At 36.6% G+C, this 19,915-nt stretch overlaps 1 protein-coding gene and 1 long non-coding RNA gene across 2 annotated transcripts in view; both read right to left on the bottom strand.

The window, feature by feature from the left end:
• The window catches only part of LOC136247654 (serine/arginine repetitive matrix protein 1-like), a 50,865-nt gene that overhangs the window by 26,269 nt on the left and 4,681 nt on the right, over nucleotides 1-19,915 (bottom strand). The gene's annotated exons all lie outside the window — the stretch shown is intronic.
• Nucleotides 3,545-14,799, bottom strand: LOC136247670 (uncharacterized). The gene is made up of 3 exons (XR_010697691.1): nucleotides 14,755-14,799; nucleotides 14,349-14,505; nucleotides 3,545-3,739 (listed from the first exon to the last, which is right to left on the bottom strand). It is a non-coding gene; the product is annotated as an uncharacterized lncRNA (long non-coding RNA).

Genomic DNA, 19,915 nt, shown 5'->3' with positions numbered 1-19,915 from the left:
ATATATGCCACCAGATCTAGAACACCCCTAGCTGGAGAATTCTATACAGCTGAGTGCACATGCAGTACACTGGTGAGTCAGTCTACTTGCCCTCTCCACTCACACTTACCCTCTCTACTGTTTGGACAGCTAATGTAGTTTGAGCCATGAGACTATAAATTATGCTATACTTCCAAACACAAAATTTGATCATGTGCAGCTGATACCATATGTTTCCACTACTAGTTCTTTAAGATGTTAGTCTAATGTTGAATTTTAGCTACATGGTTATGTACTTTAGTTACATTGACAAGCTGTAGGGGAATAATGGTATCGCATAAACAAAGTGACATCCTTTTTCACTCAAAATTTCTACCAAATTCAATCTCAATAGGCCAAATTTGCAAATTTTTTCTGTGGGGGCATGCCCCCAGACCCCCTAGATAGAGCATGCTCTGCATACTGAGTGTGTTTCTCACACTAGTTGTATCAAGTTTCTTGCCACATATATAAATGTCCATGTTAGCACCTCCCCTTCTGAAATCCTAGATCTGCCCCTGAATGGGTATAATATAATACTCCACTTGTACTCCTTTCCTAACTGCTCTAGTTATGAAAAAGAATATTGGTACTACAAAACTGTTGTTGCACAGCTACCACTTTCATGCTCCTGGGGACCAATCATAAGATTTAAACTGAGAATTACATTATACACAAAACTCAATGTAGTACATACATACATGTAGTTATTGTGTGTCTTAAAATTGATCTAAATACACCAACTTTATGACCCGGGTTGGGTAGGTGGAAGTGACATTGATTTGAGGGTTTCATGCAGGCCAAATAGAAGATGCTTGTATCTGTTGTTTCTGGAGATCTAGATTTTCACACAGACTGACCATTCAGATAAAGCAAACAAGGCACAAACTACAACCCATCACATAACAGGTTATATCTTGCCACAGGGACCACATATTTACATTCTGTAACTAGCATTATAAAGCCAACTAAATTTTGAATAAGTGGTAAAAAGTACAGGCCATAACTTAATCACACAACAAGTTATACATTATTACAATTTTTAAAAGTGGGCAAATTTTATGTGCCCACATGCCTAGCTATTTTCACAGGCTTGCAATCGGTCACAATTATTATTGTAACACGCATCGTTATAGTTGCTGTATATTATAGTATATGTTTGTGGTAATCTATATAATGTATGTATGTTGTGGTTTGTTTGGAACAAAGTTATTGTGCATGAGGCGTTATTGCACATCCTGGGCACAACTTGGGTAACAATGTCAATTCCCCACCCACCTGGGGTAGGTGGTGTCATACATTTATACAACTTACAATTGCAAAGTGGAGATTTTAAGTTATTTTTCCTACTGATATAGACTAATATTGCAATATTGCATATCCGTCTATGAGAAATTTTATCGGTATGAATTAAAATTTTGCTCCCTTGTGTATGTATCAATTTTGTAGGTGGAGTGGAGGCACTTCACAAAATCAATCTTGAGTTCAATCTTATCATGCCTCAATCATGCATGCATCCCAGGTGATTCTTTTTCTTGTAACAACTTATTGGTTAGTTGACCAAGTTTTGTTTGATTGAAATTTAAATACTAAGCTTTATGACAGCATGCTAAGTGTCTCACCATCACTAGTATTGGTAAATTTAAAACATACAGTAGTAATTTGGTTAAAAGAATGAGCTGGGCCTGCGATAATAGGGCATGTAGGCACATGATTTTGCCTACTTTTTCACACGTTAATCACCCATAACTTTTTGTACCATTCTGCTATGGCATTGCAATTTTCAGCTCTTAGTAAGCATTTAATTGGCAGCATGATGCAAGTTACAGAATGTAAGAATACCATTCCAGTACTGAGATATGACCGGTAGAGTGATGGGGTGTACTTTGTGCCCACATGCCCTATTTTCGCAGGCCCGGTCACATATAACACTGAACTATTAGAAACAGCTTTAGTTATGTACTGCCTATCGGTACATATGTATAACTACATATAGCTACACACACGTGTGTCAGTGGAGTGTATCAGTTGTAGTGTTCTGTGATATAGTGAATTCTATGTATCATGTATCACCATCAATAAACTGTTTGATATGATACCGTATCACAATACTATAACAACTTTACACAGGCTGTAGGACAAGGAGTTCTACAGACCCTCAGTACTTGCACTGTTAAGTCTTAATACTATAATGAAGTGGTCATGGTTGTAGATATGACTGGTACTAGCTAGCTAATAGTTGTAACAATATATTCCAATTTACCTGTACTATAATTCTTAATTAAAAAGCCAACACCAATTCTGCATTCATTGTGTATACAGTAGGGCTGAAACAGATATCCGTATTATCCAGATAGTGATTTGATGCCATCAGGATAATTTCTAATAATTTGAAGCAATTTTATGTTAATGTTTCCTTGATTCAGTTAAACATTATTACAAACTTACTTAATCTTCATTTAAGTGTTATGTTTTATTCTAAAGTATTAGTAAAACAAACATGTTCACAACAAAATATACAATGCTTTTATAGCAAGTGATGATGTCACTATCCGTAGGATATCTGGAAAGATTTTGTTCAGGATATCCGGATAGAAAAAACTACTATCCGTTTCAGCCCTAGTATACAGATATCTGTATTTAGAGAATGTAAATAAATGACAGATGTATAGATTTGACAATTAGCTAGTGTGTTATGATGATTCATTTTTAGTATGAAAAAAAAACACACATCCTTATGCTGTTAAAAAGTACATCTCTATCTAGATGCCTATGGTAATGTGGCCTCTATACACTACCCAGACAATTAGCTATATACCACAAACAGTTCAATGCATGCCCCACAAAGGCTTGTCCAGATTACTCTGCATTTTCATGAGTTGTCAAGATGGCTGTTATATACAGCAGATTGTTTACTGCTTAGAGATGTAGTTCTTTATTCTTAAAGTATAACAACTACTGTTTTCAGAAGACCTGGGTAAGAATATTTTAGCCATAACAGCAGCACTTAAACATGCATTATTGTATGGCTTCTCACAACACTGCACATAATAGCATAGGTAATAGAGAGGCTTTCTGTTTGAGTATCTGAGAGATCACTGTTACAGTAATAGAGCAATCACTCACTGTTCTACTAGCAAACCTTGATATGTGACCGGGCCTGCGAAAATAGGGCATGTGGGCACATAAAAATTGCCTACTTTTTCAAAGTTCAACATATCATAACTTTGTATTCCATGACTCTGTAACCATGAACTTTTCAGCACTTATTAAAGATTTAGTTGGCTTTACAACACAAGTTAATTACAGAATGAAACTATTCTATCCCAATACTGAGATATGACATGTTATGTGATGGGGTGTAGTTTGTGCCCACATGCCCTATTTTTGCAGGCCCGGTCACATATATCGATATTTCTAAGTACAGTATCGTGATACTTATATTTTCTGTATCAAGATATTGCCACATTGATATGTATTACAGATCCCTAATCAGTTGTTTTAAACATTCGCATAGTGAGCCAGTTATGCTTAATGCATCATGTATTAATTTTATTCATATCAGATATATAATACATTTACAAGTAATTAATATTCACCAGCTATAAACAAAATAGTTATTGCATATTACTGTTGTAGCTAGCTGCTTCTTAGGTGGCTAGCACCTGGCTGCTGACCTTTATCCGGAAGTTGCTGTCAATGTTGAATACAGTAGATATACCTGTGGACAATAGCAAATGTACATGGATGATTATAATTAGTGGCCTGTATAGGCTTTGAACATATTCCTACATATAATATTTATGAATTGACGTACTTTTAGATCAGACATCATAATTGTGATCATAATAACTAACTACTATAAGGTAGTTATTTATTGCCATTTTTACTACTTTACATTTACCTTTACTACATGTGGTGATTCCTCAACTAGAGATATATCTACTATACAGGAAGTAGGGATGACATGATAGTGGTGACATAAAGTTCCATGATATGTTTCTTTGTCATGACATGAATATTTCTTAATGATGCACACCTTTGCCATTCATTGTAATGTAGTAGATGGTAGAAGAAAAATACAAATAAGTTGTTGTTAATGCCATAGTTGTACAGATACCACCAATATTTAAGTTGATATTTTGTAAACATAAATCATTTCATAAGTAAAATGCGTTGAAAAACTAAGAATTACTTATGTCGTGACACAAATCTCCATGAAATATGACATAATGTCGTAGCATCCCTAATAGAAAGTCTCTAATCATTTAAAAGGCAATCCTGGATCAGGTAGCACAAGTCATCATTTATCGAACACATTTCAATAATCACTAATAATTCCTTACCACAACAACACACAGACTTCTGGTTTGGACTATTCAACAGAGCAGCCTTTGGTCTCTCTGGATACCAAGTTGTACGCAAATCACACCAACACATTGTGAGTTATGTGTGAAACAGTAGAGCCTATCATTTACCACTCCTCAAACACTGGTACGTAATAGTGAACAGCCGTACTTCACTCAATGACTAACTTTGAACAATTTGCACATTCCAATGAATAACATACTAGGGAGTTACCCTGTCACTTTGAGATTTCTATGGGATATCCAACTACTGAATAACAATCTGTAACAGAAATTTTACGGAGATTGAATACACCATTCATAAGTTATTCAAGTTAAACTGAAACCATGGTTGTTATAGGAGTACTGTTCTGCTCATAACTTGAGGCCTGTTGGTTTGATTTACTTAAAACTTGGTATTCAGAGAGAAAAAATACTTCTCTATTGAATGTTCCAAACTGAAAGTAGACCATTCTGTAACTTCTCACGCTGTTATGGTGAAGTTACAAACGTTTGTTAAAATAATTGTAATTTTGCTTGCTTAGTGCCACCACATATCCACTAGAGCCTCTGGAGCCCTTTACCAATAAAAACCACTGAAGAAAACTGTTGTAAATGTTGTATTGGTGGTCCATACAGCTCAAAAAGTCTTTAGTTAGTGTTTACTGGTTTTGGTATGTTGAGTAGCTCGCCTAGTGTGTAAAGTTCGATAATATGTACTGTTTGATAATAGGTGACTTATACTATACAATCTTGGATCCTATATGCAATCTTGAATCCTGCCTAAGAACTAGTACACCAATAAAAAAAGTGCAATAAAATGGTGAGATCAAAATTAAAAAGGTAAGATAAAAGTGAGGTTGACATGTTTCCAGCTGCACAACAGCAGAGTAGACAATTTGTGATAATTGGTATGTGGCACTTGGATGATGAGGATGGTAACACTCCATGTTGTGTTACATGAACACTAGTTGTTGTGCAGCATTGAACATGTCCGGTGTATCTAGTTATATCATATTCTATAACAGCTGTAATATTATGAGATTGAAGCTTCTTCATCCAGTACTTTTATTATTATATCAATTTAGTAATATTGTATCATCAATTTGAATGGCTTCACAATGTAAACAAAATACTCCAGACCTCATTATTTTTCATTTATTCTTATCAAACACAGTGGAGAGAGATATGATACTTAAGAGCTCAGTCACTCTCTCCAATTAAGTTACAAGTTGAAGTCAAGTGTAACTAAGCTGCTTAGGAATTCTTTGCGATGTTCTGGGTAGGACAACAGCTGTTTGTCACAACATTGACGCTGGTGATGCTCACCCTATCAAGCTATGAAAAAGATTTTGGCTCTACAAGTTTCTCTTCGGCATTTTGATTTATCATGTCCCACAGTTGGTCTAGTACTATTGTGCATGGATCACAACTCATTGTAAAATGAAGTCTATAAATCAGTTCCTCATGGAGCTTAGCCATTTAAGTGTTGTCATTTGTAGCTTAATTATTTATACACACACGCACACACCTCTATGTTGTACTTTTATGACCCTTTTCTTTGTATTGCACTTTCTCTTTGTAGGGGCGGTTGTATACACACACAAATATATACTGTATACCATTGTTCCACTGTTGGTCATGTCTCATAACAACTGGCGATTCCCAATATTTGGTAGTTGTGGCATACATTGTGACTGCAATTATTAAGAAACACAGACATTTTAAGGGATCAAAGATATATAGTGGATAAACCTGACGATATATAGTGGACATTTAATCTCTAAATTAATGACCATTAGTACAGGTATATCTTCAAGTATAGACAACCTCTTGTTATTAGTTATTTCACTTTGATCCCCAATGTTCCTAATTTTCTTTCAACTTGTTAGTCACTATTTTATAATTAATGAACCCACTAATACCACATTACAGGAAAGTCAGACACCAGGTATGCCATCAAATTAATTTTGCACTTGAATGTGTACCCCAATAGTCAACCTGACACACAGCATTATAAATGAAGAACAATAGGCAGGGCCGGCCTTAGAGATTCTGGGGCCTAAGCAAAGTATTCTGGGTGGCCTCCCCAGATGAAGTGGTTCTTAGCCACTTTCCATGCAGCATGCCTATACAAAAATCATTAGCCCATATAGGGCTATGTCCAACATACTTGTTGTGTAAAGAATATACTACACTAGCTTAGCATTAGCTGTTGTAATACTAGCTGCCATCTACGTGTATGTATATATTGCTGTTTCTACAGTGTATTGTATCTCTAACTACGTTAAATGTGATTGTGTAAAATCATAATTTATTATTATACGCTATTGATCATCTTCAATCTTTGCAGAGTCTTGCCACTACCAGTAATCAAACCACAACCATACTGTGACACAGAGTAGCCCATCTGGTGATGCCTGATCTCGTGATCTCTCCACCCAACAGACTCTACTTATAACATTATAGATATTAATGGAAACGAACAACCTCACCGCCACTTGAGACCTGACGATTTAAATCAACACAATCACATGATTTCTAGCCTCTTTACCCATTGCAGTGGAAAGCTAATGACATTTGATGAATTCTTAATGTACTGCATGTGTGCAGCCACGAATACATTCCAGTATAATTATTGCTTTAAATTAATACTGTTCATTACTATATAGATTAGCTATCACGTGATATTGGAGATGCATTCCTCAAGCGACAAGTTGTATACAGTGTATGTGTTCTTAAAAGTACGAGTTGTGTAATTTATATACTGAATTTGCATTTTGAGAACTGGGGCCCCAGTTTTGGAGCTTTGGGGGGCCTCTTAGCCCCGGGGCCCTAGCTAGCGGCTGACTACCCTTAAGGCTGGTCCTGACAATAGGAGAAACATCTCTACAATCAATCCAGTCACTACAGATAATATGGGTGATAAGTGTGAGTCAGCCACAGGGAAGCCATACCATGCTATTATGTGTGGAAACCTTGTATTGTCTTTGTCAGCAAAAAGAACTGCATTGTATGTACAACACAGTGTGTGCTTACGTATGTATGAACTGCAGTAATGCCAAAGTAATGCCAAAAGGCACCTGTTGGGCTGAAGTGACATCAAACAGTGAAAAATCAAGCCTGTAGATTTAGTGTTGCATCTTGGGATTGGTTATACCTAACCAACACTGCCAAGGTGCCATGAAGGCATTGTCAGGCTGACTTTAGGATAATATTTTTGGCCAGAAAGCCCAAGCCTCCATGATCCCTAATCAAGACTCACGGTAGTGAGTCGTGTGGCCAAGGAAAGTAGGGCGCGCAATTACTGTGAGTTAATTATTTACACGAACGACTAACTCTAATAGAACGCACACCTAAAACCTACCTTGAAATGCACAAACAAAGCTGTGTTGTGGGCTGTGTTAGCTACTTCAGACCCATAACAACTGAACATCAAACACTTACAAGAATAGCACGTGTGATAACAAGCTCATTGAGGTTACTACACTGATGTTCACCTAGCATTGACGTTTATGGCCAAATTTACACCGAGTTTAGCAACTGTAAATAAACACTACTGTAGTTAGAGTTGTCTTGAATTTAAGATAGGGTTCTAAAAGATCGCAAAATAAATCAGCAATTAGTGTAGGCGACGTTACTGTCCTATGAGCACAAGTGTGGAAATTAACTCACCACTTCCCAGAAAAATGGCAGGTCATAATTGAGCGAAACTACTCCATATGTTTAATCACATATCCAAGATTGTCCCATGAAGTACAAGAGTGAATGAAACAAACTTTGAGAAAATCGCTTATGGTGGCTCTCACAAGAGAGGTGGAGTTCCAAGATTTGTACTGAAGAAACTTATCTAGCCAAAGAACTTGTGATAGCAAAACCAAAGCTGTGGAATAATCACAGTGTAAGATATACAAGTTAAAAAAGGGAATCAGTATGCAAAGGAGGAGGTTGAGGAGGAGAAGAAGAATATGACATTTTCAGCAAAATTTCATGCGGTGTTACTAAAATATAACAGGGACTCCTTACTCTTATATAACAATATACCAAAGGTTTTGTTATATTGCGAGGTTTTTTTACAATAGAATAATTTTAAAGGTGTTTTTGTTTTAGTATACAATTACTGATATGTCTGATGTCTTTTTTCCTGTATGTAATGTTATAAATTATATTACAAAAGACCCTATAGTTTAGTACAAGCTGTTTATTCCCTTCAGGAAGAAGTACCTGATGATCAGGAACTCATAATTATTATAAACACAAGAGGAGCTCACTGTGTCATGTGATATATCACTAGAACACATCCACCATTAAGATGAGATAGCATAATGAAACTGTTACTTATGTTGTATGCAATCTTTACTATTCTCATAGGCCAGCTATTTCAAAAAAAGAAGAATTTCAAAGCAGCTACACAAAAGTTTGGACTAACCTGTAATGTACAGTAGTCCATGCAAAGTTTACTATAGTCATAAGAGAGAATATGAATTTTTTGCCACATGAGGTCACAAGTAAATGAATTCTTTGAAGAAATGTCTTTACGGACATCAAGAAGATGAACTAGAAACTTGCGACAACAAGAGCTATCATGCTATTGTCTGCTTCACTGTACAAAGCTATAACTAGATGCCCTGACTAGACATTGGGTGACCTGCAGTTCGAATCCTGGGGTTGGAGGGATTTTTTTTCCTTACTTTGGCCCCTTTTCTGTTACACCTTTTCAGCTATAAGCCATTAAGTCTAAGTCCTTGCAATTAGGTTAGGTCGTCCTAAGGCTGCAGCACATGTTGCTGTAGACCTTCAGTGCTGGTAACTGTAAAGTGCTATATAATAATAATAATAATAAAAAAATAATAATGATAACGGCTCTTTCCCTAAATGGTGTACAGTGTAACTATACTAAGACATTTAGGACTACCAGCTTAAAATCTGGACCTGTCACTATGGTTCAGGGGAGTAGCCAGAACCTGGGCTACCTGGGCCCAGGGCCAGTCATCCACAGGTGTGGGAATATTTAAATGTACACAATGAAAAATGAAACTTACAGGCAGTCAGGTACTACAAATCATCAGTAGACCTTTACTAAAACTTTCACCAAATTGACCATTCCATTGTATCTGTTATACAACAGTATGAAACTCCACAGCTCCTCTCTACTGTCTCCTAGCCACTTACATGGTGATGAATCACATAATTCTGGTTTCTTATGCACCCCAGCTGGCACTTAATCGATTAGCAGTGTGCGAAGAGTATTTGGTCTAGCCACAGTGTCACTCACCACCAACACCACATGTGTACTACTCAGTGACCACTATGAACACAAGGTTAGTTTTTTGTTTATTTATATTATTGCATTACTACAGGTAAATAATACTGTATCAGAGGCAGTTTAGGCCATTGCATGCCATTATGGCTGCCAGTAGTAACCATCATGGCAGAAGTAGAACGTTGCTAGATGCTGTGCAGACAACTCACAGAGTTGCTCCTTGGATAACCCGATCCCTCATGACAATGTCTCCTCAGCTGTGCCTGTGTGTGAGTTGTTCTTTCTTGTGATGCAATGTTCATTATGATGATGAATTGTATTACAAAAGACCCTATAACTTAGTACAAGCTGTTTATTCCCTTCAGGAAGAAGTACCTGATGATCTGGGACTCATAATTATTATAAATACAAGAGGAGCTCACTGTGTCATGTGATACATTACTAGAATAGATCCACCATTATGAAGAGGTGACAAAATGAAACTGATGTTTATAATGTGTGGAATCTTTACTATTCTGATAGGAGACACACCAGCTGATAACAATAATCTCAACTCACTTGACAAGGTTTTCAAGCAAGTAGTATTGAATAGTCATTGTTATGAAGTATATTACAATCTAAAGAGCATTTTTCAAGGCTTGAAATGAGAGTATTCAATTAAATTCTTGGCAGAAATTTCTGAAAGAACTGCAACATGGACAAGAAACTTAGGACATAGTGAAAGTGGTGGGAAAGTGTTTGTAGCAGAACCAGGATGAAGTTGTGTTCAGCTTTCTGTTGTATATACAATTGATAACTTGCAATAAATTATTTATAGCAATAAATTATTTATATTATGTAAAGTAATTTCATAAGATAATTTGTTATGAATCTTCTCAATGAAGTAACTTGTCGTGTGTAGCTGTACTTGTATGTTTTAGATGATCTATAGTACACCAAGACATGTATATAGCTACGGACCACCTAAAGCCCCAAGATTAAGTCATTGTACACATGTTGGGGATGGTTTTCTATACAGCACATGAATTATGAATTACATTGCAAAAGACCCTATAACTTTAGTAACTTTAGTGTTTTGGCATTAATCCTCCAATGCTGTAGCTACATTTCCTTGTACTGTGACGCCTATCACAACCAGTCTCATCAGTCGAGATGATCATTGCTGGATCATACTTGGAGATCTCAGCCATGTATGTTGCTCTCTCTTCATCACTTCTCTGGCTGGCAACATGCTTCATAACTTGGCAAGTACAACCCATATACTGTAGGGTCTGGCTTCGTTTATGCTCTTCTTTTTGCCCAAAATCATCCCGATTACCCTCCATCTCAAATTCACCGAGTAGCTAATAGGCATGGCTGGACTAGCAGTTCAGTTATACATTCAAATTTACACTGACTAGTATCCACATGTGTCAAACCTCAAAATTTCTGTAGCAAGCCTGGCGCTCTCCTGGGCGTGCGCCCGTAATTACTACAGACTAAAAATACACACTTGCTATCACTTTGTAATACTTCCAACAATTTCTATAATCAAAATGCATATACTTGAACTTGCCAAGATTCCTTTGCCAATTTACAGGTTTTTGCAATTGAATTCATCGCCTTTGCAATTGAATTCGTCCCGTTTGCAATTGAATTCGTCGGTATTGCAATTGAATTCGTCGGTATTGCAATTGAATTCGTCCCGTTTGCAATTGAATTCGTCGGTTTTGCAATTGAATTCGTCGGTTTTGCAGTTGAATTAGTCGGTTTTGCAATAGAATTCGTCGCGTTTGCATTACAATTCGTCATAAACAAAACGGCTTCAAGAAACCAACCCGTTCATTAAGAGATGAACTATTTATGCCTTGGAGAGTTACATTTGAGACACTAGAAGGTAATTGAAGCTGGTAGTACGCGAAGTTGATAGCTGTCTGACAAGTTAATTAGCTTGCTCGCGAGTGACCACACCCATCGCGAATGGCGCAGTAGAGTTTGGAATGTTGTTGGAGAGGCTGTAGAGGAAGAATTATTGCCTTATAAAGAGTTGTTTACTACTGTTGTACTTGAACAAGTTCTTGTAGCAGCTGCTACATCATGTTTTCATGTTTGCTCCAGCTGCCATTCTTGTTATGGACGAATTTAACTGCAAAAGCGACGAATTCAATTGCAAAAGCGACGAATTCAATTGCAAACGGGACGAATTCAATTGCAAAAGCGACGAATTCAATTGCAAACGGGACGAATTCAATTGCAAACGGGACGAATTCAATTGCAAAAGCGACGAACTCAATTGCAAACGGGACGAATTCAATTGCAAAGTCGCCGAATTCAATTGCAAAAACCTGTAATAAACTCTATGTAACACTGGGCATCACGTGAGAACATTTTGAGTGCTGGTCAAGTGTCTAAATATATGCTCCAATCTGGTGAAGCTACCCAGTGGACAACAGTACTGGATATAAAGTAAACGTTTTATTAGACATCTAATGGTACAGACTAATGAAAGACGGATAAAAGCAATTTCCCAGTTGGCTTTAGGACTAAGGAGAATCCACATTGTTTCAGTATTCAACAATGTTGGTTGTGAAGTATGCTAAAGCATTGTGCCAGGCGTACAGAAGAGTAAAAAAAAGAAGAAGTAAAGTCCTTAACAGAACATATAAATTCATTATAAGTAACACTAGTGGCAGTAGTGAGAGAATATCACCAAGAAGTGGAAGATGAATGCAAGGTTTTGGTAGACGTAACAAGTTTGCAGTTAGGTAAAACTGTTCTTGCAACGTGCATGATAACTATGTTGCGGCCCGGGGGAATCAACAACCATACAGGGGTACAAGCATGGCTTAGTGTTATTGTTAAATGTTTATGTTGTCTATAGACTGAGTAGCCAGTTTACTAATCTGTGCTGGGTGGTTATTCACAGCGAAAGCAAAACTCCAGTTCCGGGACATTTCTCGAAAATTTCCTGGAAATTTCTTTAAAGTTTCTTGTTTCAAAACTTTCATGATTTATAACATAAGTTTCTTGAAAATTTCTCAAAACTTTCAAAAATTTCTGGAAAGTTTCTCAAAAATTATACTCTTTAGCTACTGGGAAAGTATACAAATTCTAGGGAGCATTGTTCAGATCCTGATTCGCCAAAAAGGATCAAAACACTCTAATAAAGCAGTCACTTAAAGTATACTCTAATAGAGCAGTCATGCACTCTAAGTGAAAAGATCACACAGCAGTCACTCAATCAAGTTACTCAGTCACTCTGGCAGTCCATTGCACTACATGTAGTACTCCAATTGATCAATGTTCATATATGCATAGCTATAGGGCAGTCAATATTAACCCCCAGGGTGAATACCGTATAGAGGGAAACTTTGATGAATAACAAACTACATTGCATTTGACGAATTGAAGCTCAATCTATATCTATAGAGATGCTAATCTCAGGTGCTACGAGTAATTGGAGTGTTAAACTTTGGTGAATTTGTAGCGGATCACCAAATTCGCGAAAGTTATCCCTGCCAAAGTTTCCCTCTATATGGTAAAAAACGCACAACTAAACCGAGGTGATAAAACGTAATTTGTGATGACTGAGTAACACACCCTTTCTTTATTTCATCTAGGATGAGTTCCAAAAGTGTGCGAATATTGGAAGATGATTAGCTTCCTGTGTACTTGTGAGGCGTGTGTTGCTTTTCGAACCTACCAAGGGTAGTGCATCACTGCTTGGTTATTGCTGAAGAAGCAGCCTCAAAAAATCCTCTGTTGATTCAACATATGAAACTACACGTATCTAGTAATTTGTTTAGGAATAACTACAGTTGAGTCTTGTCAAAATGTCTACAATTGACTTGATGAAGTTGTCAAGAAAGCTAGTATATGGGAACATTGAATTTTCTTAGAAGGAATACGAGTTGATGTTACAATTGGTTGTTGACGCTTCAAGCACATGCCTTTAGGCAATGTATAGAAGTTGCATTCTGTGAAGGTTTTTGGTAGTGCACTATACATAATATTATGAATTTATTGTAACTCTCAGATTTTGCAATTCATGAATTTTTGCAATTCTTCGATTACATTGCTATGCACTGCTAAGGAAGTGCTTGTTAAACAAACTGCTATTACCAACATAGTACACACAGAGGTATCTTCTAAACTGTTTTATACAGTAGTTTGACTATCGTGCTTTTATCCCACAAATTCTCTCGGCAAAGCCGCAAAGCTGCCCTTCATATTTGTTTGCAAACATAGAGGATATGCCCACTTCCCAACTCAAAGGAATAGGCTACTCCTGGTAGTCTACGAGGCTCGCACCGTTGTTTTTCAGTTGTTAAACGCCTGGAAAACCTGAAGGGAAGGTAATTCACAAAGTCTGAGGAGACCCGTATTTTAGACCAGAGACCACCTCAGAGCAAAGTTAACCTGTGTAGAAGTTTATTACAGACTTAATTTCACTTTTACTTCTCACGTAAAAGCTGCTTTTACCAGATGTAAGATAAAGTTATACGCAGATGATGTTTTGCTTTATACTACCATCACAACAGTAGATGACTACCACAAACTACAGGCTGATCTTTATTCACTTAATGATTTTGCTCAAGTGGATGTGTACAGACAACACACACACACGCCCACTACCTTTACGAAAACAATTTTAGTAGACCAGGCACCCACAGCTGGCCTAAGGCCGGCCGAGGACATGCGACTGGTTTAAAAAGAATGTACATAATATGGGGCATACTTACTTTGTGAAACACTAGGGGAAGTCCCTCAATGACAGTACACTGGTGTGTAGGAGACACTTAGTGGAGGTCAAGTGACATGGCCAAAAGCAGGAACACATTCCATCATGGAAAGTAGTAGCTGAGAGTAATCTTGAACCTTCTTCAAATAGTCTTCTCCCTGTAAAAAGATGTAGTAATCCTCAGTGTGAGAATGTGGAAAATGAAAGATTAATCCAACCCAAGTTTACCACAAACCACAAAATTATTCCACACTGAACACACAGGTGGGTCATTTGTTATTATAAGGCATACATTATAATTAAATCATTTTTGTCCACAGTCCAGATGATATGAAAGTGTCTATACACTTGGCAAATACTACTGGTCAAAATGTTGTACTTAAACCAAGTGACTACATATGCTTGACCTGCTACAGGACTCAATTGTTCCATCATAGAATCTTTAACCACCCCACATGGCAGCAACACAGCACTACAACATTCAATAGAAGATGGGTTAGTAGTAAGTACAATGATAATATCACTGATAAACTAACCAAAGCTATCCTTGAAGCTGTCCTATATGTAGCACACAACTGACTGATGGAAAAAGGCCATTGTGTTTTCGTGGGCCTGTAGGGTGTTATTGCAATCATATGATAAAGAGTTTACTGGTAGCATCAAGTCTACACTGGTAACCGTAGATACTGATGACAGCTGTTTGCTGTTCTCTGGTAAATGATTATTACATCAACTGATTACTCATCTACATGTTGTAAAAATGTGTACACATGAAATTTGGCACAATTCTTTACCATATATGGTGTTGATCTATTAGTAATCCTTTCATGGACTTTAAGTGCCAATAGTCCCACTGATGACATCACAGTTATGTATGTTAAACCTACTGGCAATCAGTCAGATAAATATTCAGTATCACATACAACAGCTCACATTATAAATGATTTGATCCATGAAGAGATTGATAGACAATCCACTACAAGGAGAAATGATCCAATATCATTTTATGTTGATGGTAAACTTGAAAACATTAATCCATTACTCCTTGATTTTGTCAATTCCATCACTGCAACGGTACGTGAGGGAAAACACCCTACATTGGGAGGAAGAGATATAAACACCTTAAAAAGTGAGAACATTCAATTTGCTGAACACGTTACAGTTTTGTACAAATCCTAAACAACTGATAGATACATGATGTGGTGGTAGATGCTGTCAACATTTGTGGAGGGTCTCAACAGCTGTTATGAATTCTCAATAGACTATGCTACACTAGTTCACCTGACACACACATGATAGGTTTGTTACTCAACATGCTGACATCCAAACAACCAACAAGTAGTTTGTGGGATGAACTATCTCCAGCAGTATTTACAGTAGCTTCTGTTGATAATTTTGACATGCTACAAAGCTGTTAATTGTGGGAACCAACACCATAGCTACCATGTTACTACTATTGTTGGCAGAAATATTTGAAACAACTCTCGTCGTTATTCGTTCTTTGTTAACACTGTCTTTCTGTGGAATTCTGTACCATTAACCATCCTCAATGATCCAAATCCAAAATCCTTCCGGCATTCATTATACCATTATGTGTGTGTTAATTGATGTTTTTATATTGTTGTACAGTTTTGTAATTATTTGTTTGTTATATATTTTTGTAGTTGTAGTGTTCTTTTTTGTGGCTGACACCTTGTACAGGCTTTGCCTTTTGTGTATGCCTTCCATTGTGGTAAATTTGATAATAATTAATATAATTAATTAATTAAAGAACCGCTGCAACATGGACAAGAAATTTATGATTATTAATTATATTACAAAAGACCCTATAACTTTAGTATATTGTTTAGTACATGCTGTGCATTCCCTTGAGGAAGTAGTCAATCAACTGAATCCAAAAAAAATTCATAGGTGGCTAAACAAGGTTCTGGTGCAAGTTGTATCGGATAGTCATCATGTACAGTATTCTATTTTGGAAAGAGGAAATATGGCATTTTTCATAGATTGAAGCAAGATGAATCATCCACATTCTTGGCAGCAATTTCAGAAAGAAGTGCACCATATACAAGAAACTTAGGACACGGCCAAAGTGCTGGTAAAGTGTTTGAACTGCAATTCACCCCCTAGACCTCCTCCATGGATCAGTCCCTGAATACATGTACTAGCTATAAATGTTTTACTGAAATTTCTAATGATGATCATCAATAACAACACTCTTTTGTTATTAAAATCATTTGCATATTTTGTATCCCTGTATTGCATGATAGTCAGATTTCAACACTAGCTACCCAGTATATCTCCTTTATCATGGCTTGAAGTCAGAGAAATCATCTAAATTCTTGGCAGAAATTTCTAAAAGAACTGCAACATGGACAAGAAACTTAGGACACAGCAAAAGTGCTGGGAAATTAGTGTTTCAGTGGAACCAGGAGGAAGAGGCCAATTATCAATTATACCAAGTTACAATACAGGACCATTTAAGGAGTAGTAATTTGACCAAGTTTGATTATTGTGTTCTGTGTTGAGCTTTCTGTTGTATATACAATTGATAACTTCCAATAACTAATTTATGATTATTAATTATATTACAAAAGACCCTATAACTTTAGTATATTGTTTAGTACATGCTGTGCATTCCCTTGAGGAAGTAGTCAATCAACTGAATCCAAAAAAAATTCATAGGTGGCTAAACAAGGTTCTGGTGCAAGTTGTATCGGATAGTCATCATGTACAGTATTCTATTTTGGAAAGAGGAAATATGGCATTTTTCATAGATTGAAGCAAGATGAATCATCCACATTCTTGGCAGCAATTTCAGAAAGAAGTGCACCATATACAAGAAACTTAGGACACGGCCAAAGTGCTGGTAAAGTGTTTGAACTGCAATTCACCCCCTAGACCTCCTCCATGGATCAGTCCCTGAATACATGTACTAGCTATAAATGTTTTACTGAAATTTCTAATGATGATCATCAATAACAACACTCTTTTGTTATTAAAATCATTTGCATATTTTGTATCCCTGTATTGCATGATAGTCAGATTTCAACACTAGCTACCCAGTATATCTCCTTTATCATGGCTTGAAGTCAGAGAAATCATCTAAATTCTTGGCAGAAATTTCTAAAAGAACTGCAACATGGACAAGAAACTTAGGACACAGCAAAAGTGCTGGGAAATTAGTGTTTCAGTGGAACCAGGAGGAAGAGGCCAATTATCAATTATACCAAGTTACAATACAGGACCATTTAAGGAGTAGTAATTTGACCAAGTTTGATTATTGTGTTCTGTGTTGAGCTTTCTGTTGTATATACAATTGATAACTTCCAATAACTAATTTATGTTATGTAACGTGATTTGGTGGCAGATGCTGTTGAAATTTGCAGAGGTTGTCGACAGCTGTTATGAATTCTCAATAGACTAATTCACCTGACACACAGAGGATAGGTTTGTTACTCAACATGCTGACATCCAAACAACCAACACATAGTTTGTGGGATGAATTATCTCCAGCAGTATTTACAGTAGCGTCTGTTGATAATTTTGACATGCTACAAAGCTGTTAATTGAGGGAACCAACAGCATAGCTACCATGTTACTACAGTGCAAATAGTTCTATGTTAGAAGTTTACCACAATAAAAAATGTGTGTGACTGCTGCTGTCCTTTCACCGAAACCAGATTAACATGTTGCACTGCAAACCAGATTCCCAGTGCAGTCTCTAAATGTGCCTTTAAGAAATCACCAGGCAGTTCACCTCATAATGTTGGCAAACTAGGACCAAAGAGACCACGTACAGTAGCAGTAAGACAGTTAACATCATCACTTGTTAAAGATACCACCAGTAGTGCCACACAGTTACAACATACAACATACTGTTATTTATGTTGTGTGCAATCTTTACTACTCTCATAGGAGATACACCAAGTGAATCAAAAAAGAAAATTCTCAAGTAGCTGGATAAGTGTTAGATCTAGTTGTACCAGACAGTCAACAATGTAAAGTATTCTATAACCGAAAGAGGGAATATGGCATTTTTCAGCATTTGAAGTGAGAGGAATCATTTACATTCTTGGCAGAAATATTTGAAAGGACTGCAACGTGGACGATAAATTCATGGTTATGAATTATATTGCAAAAGACCCTACAACTTTTAACATATTGCTTAGTACAAGCTTTTTATTCCCTTCAGGAAGAAGTACATGTTTATGATGACCTCGGAGTTGTAATTATTGTAAACACAAGAGGAGCTCACTGTGTAATGTGATATATCACTGAAAGAATTGATCCACCATTAAGATGAGGTATATAATAAAATAATACTAGACAAAGTTTTGGATAAAGTTGTATCGGATAGTAATCATTGCAAAGTATACTACAATGGACAAAGAGAGTATGGAATTTTTCAAAGACTGAAGCAAGATGAATCAGCAACTTTCTTAGCAGAGATATCTGAAAAAATTAGACCATGGACAAGGAACTTAAGAAACGACCAAAGTGTTTGAAGTTATACAAGGAGTTATCGATAACATACGTACCATGTTATGATAAGGGACCATTTAAGGGATAGTAACTAATTTGTATGACCATTTAAAACAGTGTATTCTTGTGCTGTGTATTGTGTAGTACATGTTTTTATTCCCTTCAGAAAGAAGTACCTGGATTACTGTTTATTGTAAACACAAGAAGACCTCACCATGTCATGTGATACATGAACAGTAGAACAGATCCACCATTAAGATGAGGTAACAAAATGAACTGTTATTTATGATGAGTGGAATCTTTGAGGCCACAAGAAGTAAATGAATTCTTGGTGGAATTTCTTTACGGACATCAAGAAGATGGAGGAGAAACTTATATATTTCCTGTGATGCAATGTTCATTATGGTGACGAATCATATTACAAAAGACCCTACAACTTTATCATATTGCTTAGTACAAGTTGTTTATTCCCTTCAGGAAGAAGTAGTACTACGTACCTGATGACCCAGGATTAGTGTTTATTGTTAATGCTACAACATGAGATACATGCCATTGGATAGAAGATCTAGAACAGATCCACCATTATGAAGAGGTAACAAACTGAACTATTATTTATGTTGTGTAGAATATTTACTATGCTGATAGGAGATACAACAGAGAAATCAAAAAAAAAGAATTTTAAAGTGGTTAGATAAAGTTTTGGAACTAGAGCCAATGCTGTAAAGTATTTTATCATCAGAAAAGACAATATGGCATTTTCCAATGCTTAAAGGGAGAGGAAGTGAATCAATTCAAGGCAGCAATATGTGAAAGAACCATCACCTGGACAAGAATTCTAGAACATACAGAAAGTTCAGGAAAATTGTTTGTAGCCGAAGGAGCAGGAGTAGACCGATTGTCAATTTGTCCAAGTTATAATGTAAGACCTTTTAAAGGATAGCAATTATACTATATCCAAGTGGCTGCAAGGCCATTGCATGGCTAGCTACCCCCTCCACCCCCCTAGACCTCCTCCATGGATCAGTCCCTGAATACATGTACTAGCTATAAATGTTTTACTGAAATTTCTAATGATAATCATGAATA

The sequence above is a fragment of the Dysidea avara genome, chromosome 2 (genome assembly GCF_963678975.1).
Source record: "Dysidea avara chromosome 2, odDysAvar1.4, whole genome shotgun sequence".
Classification (NCBI taxonomy): domain Eukaryota; kingdom Metazoa; phylum Porifera; class Demospongiae; order Dictyoceratida; family Dysideidae; genus Dysidea; species Dysidea avara.
This window is presented reverse-complemented; position numbering and strand designations above follow the sequence as displayed.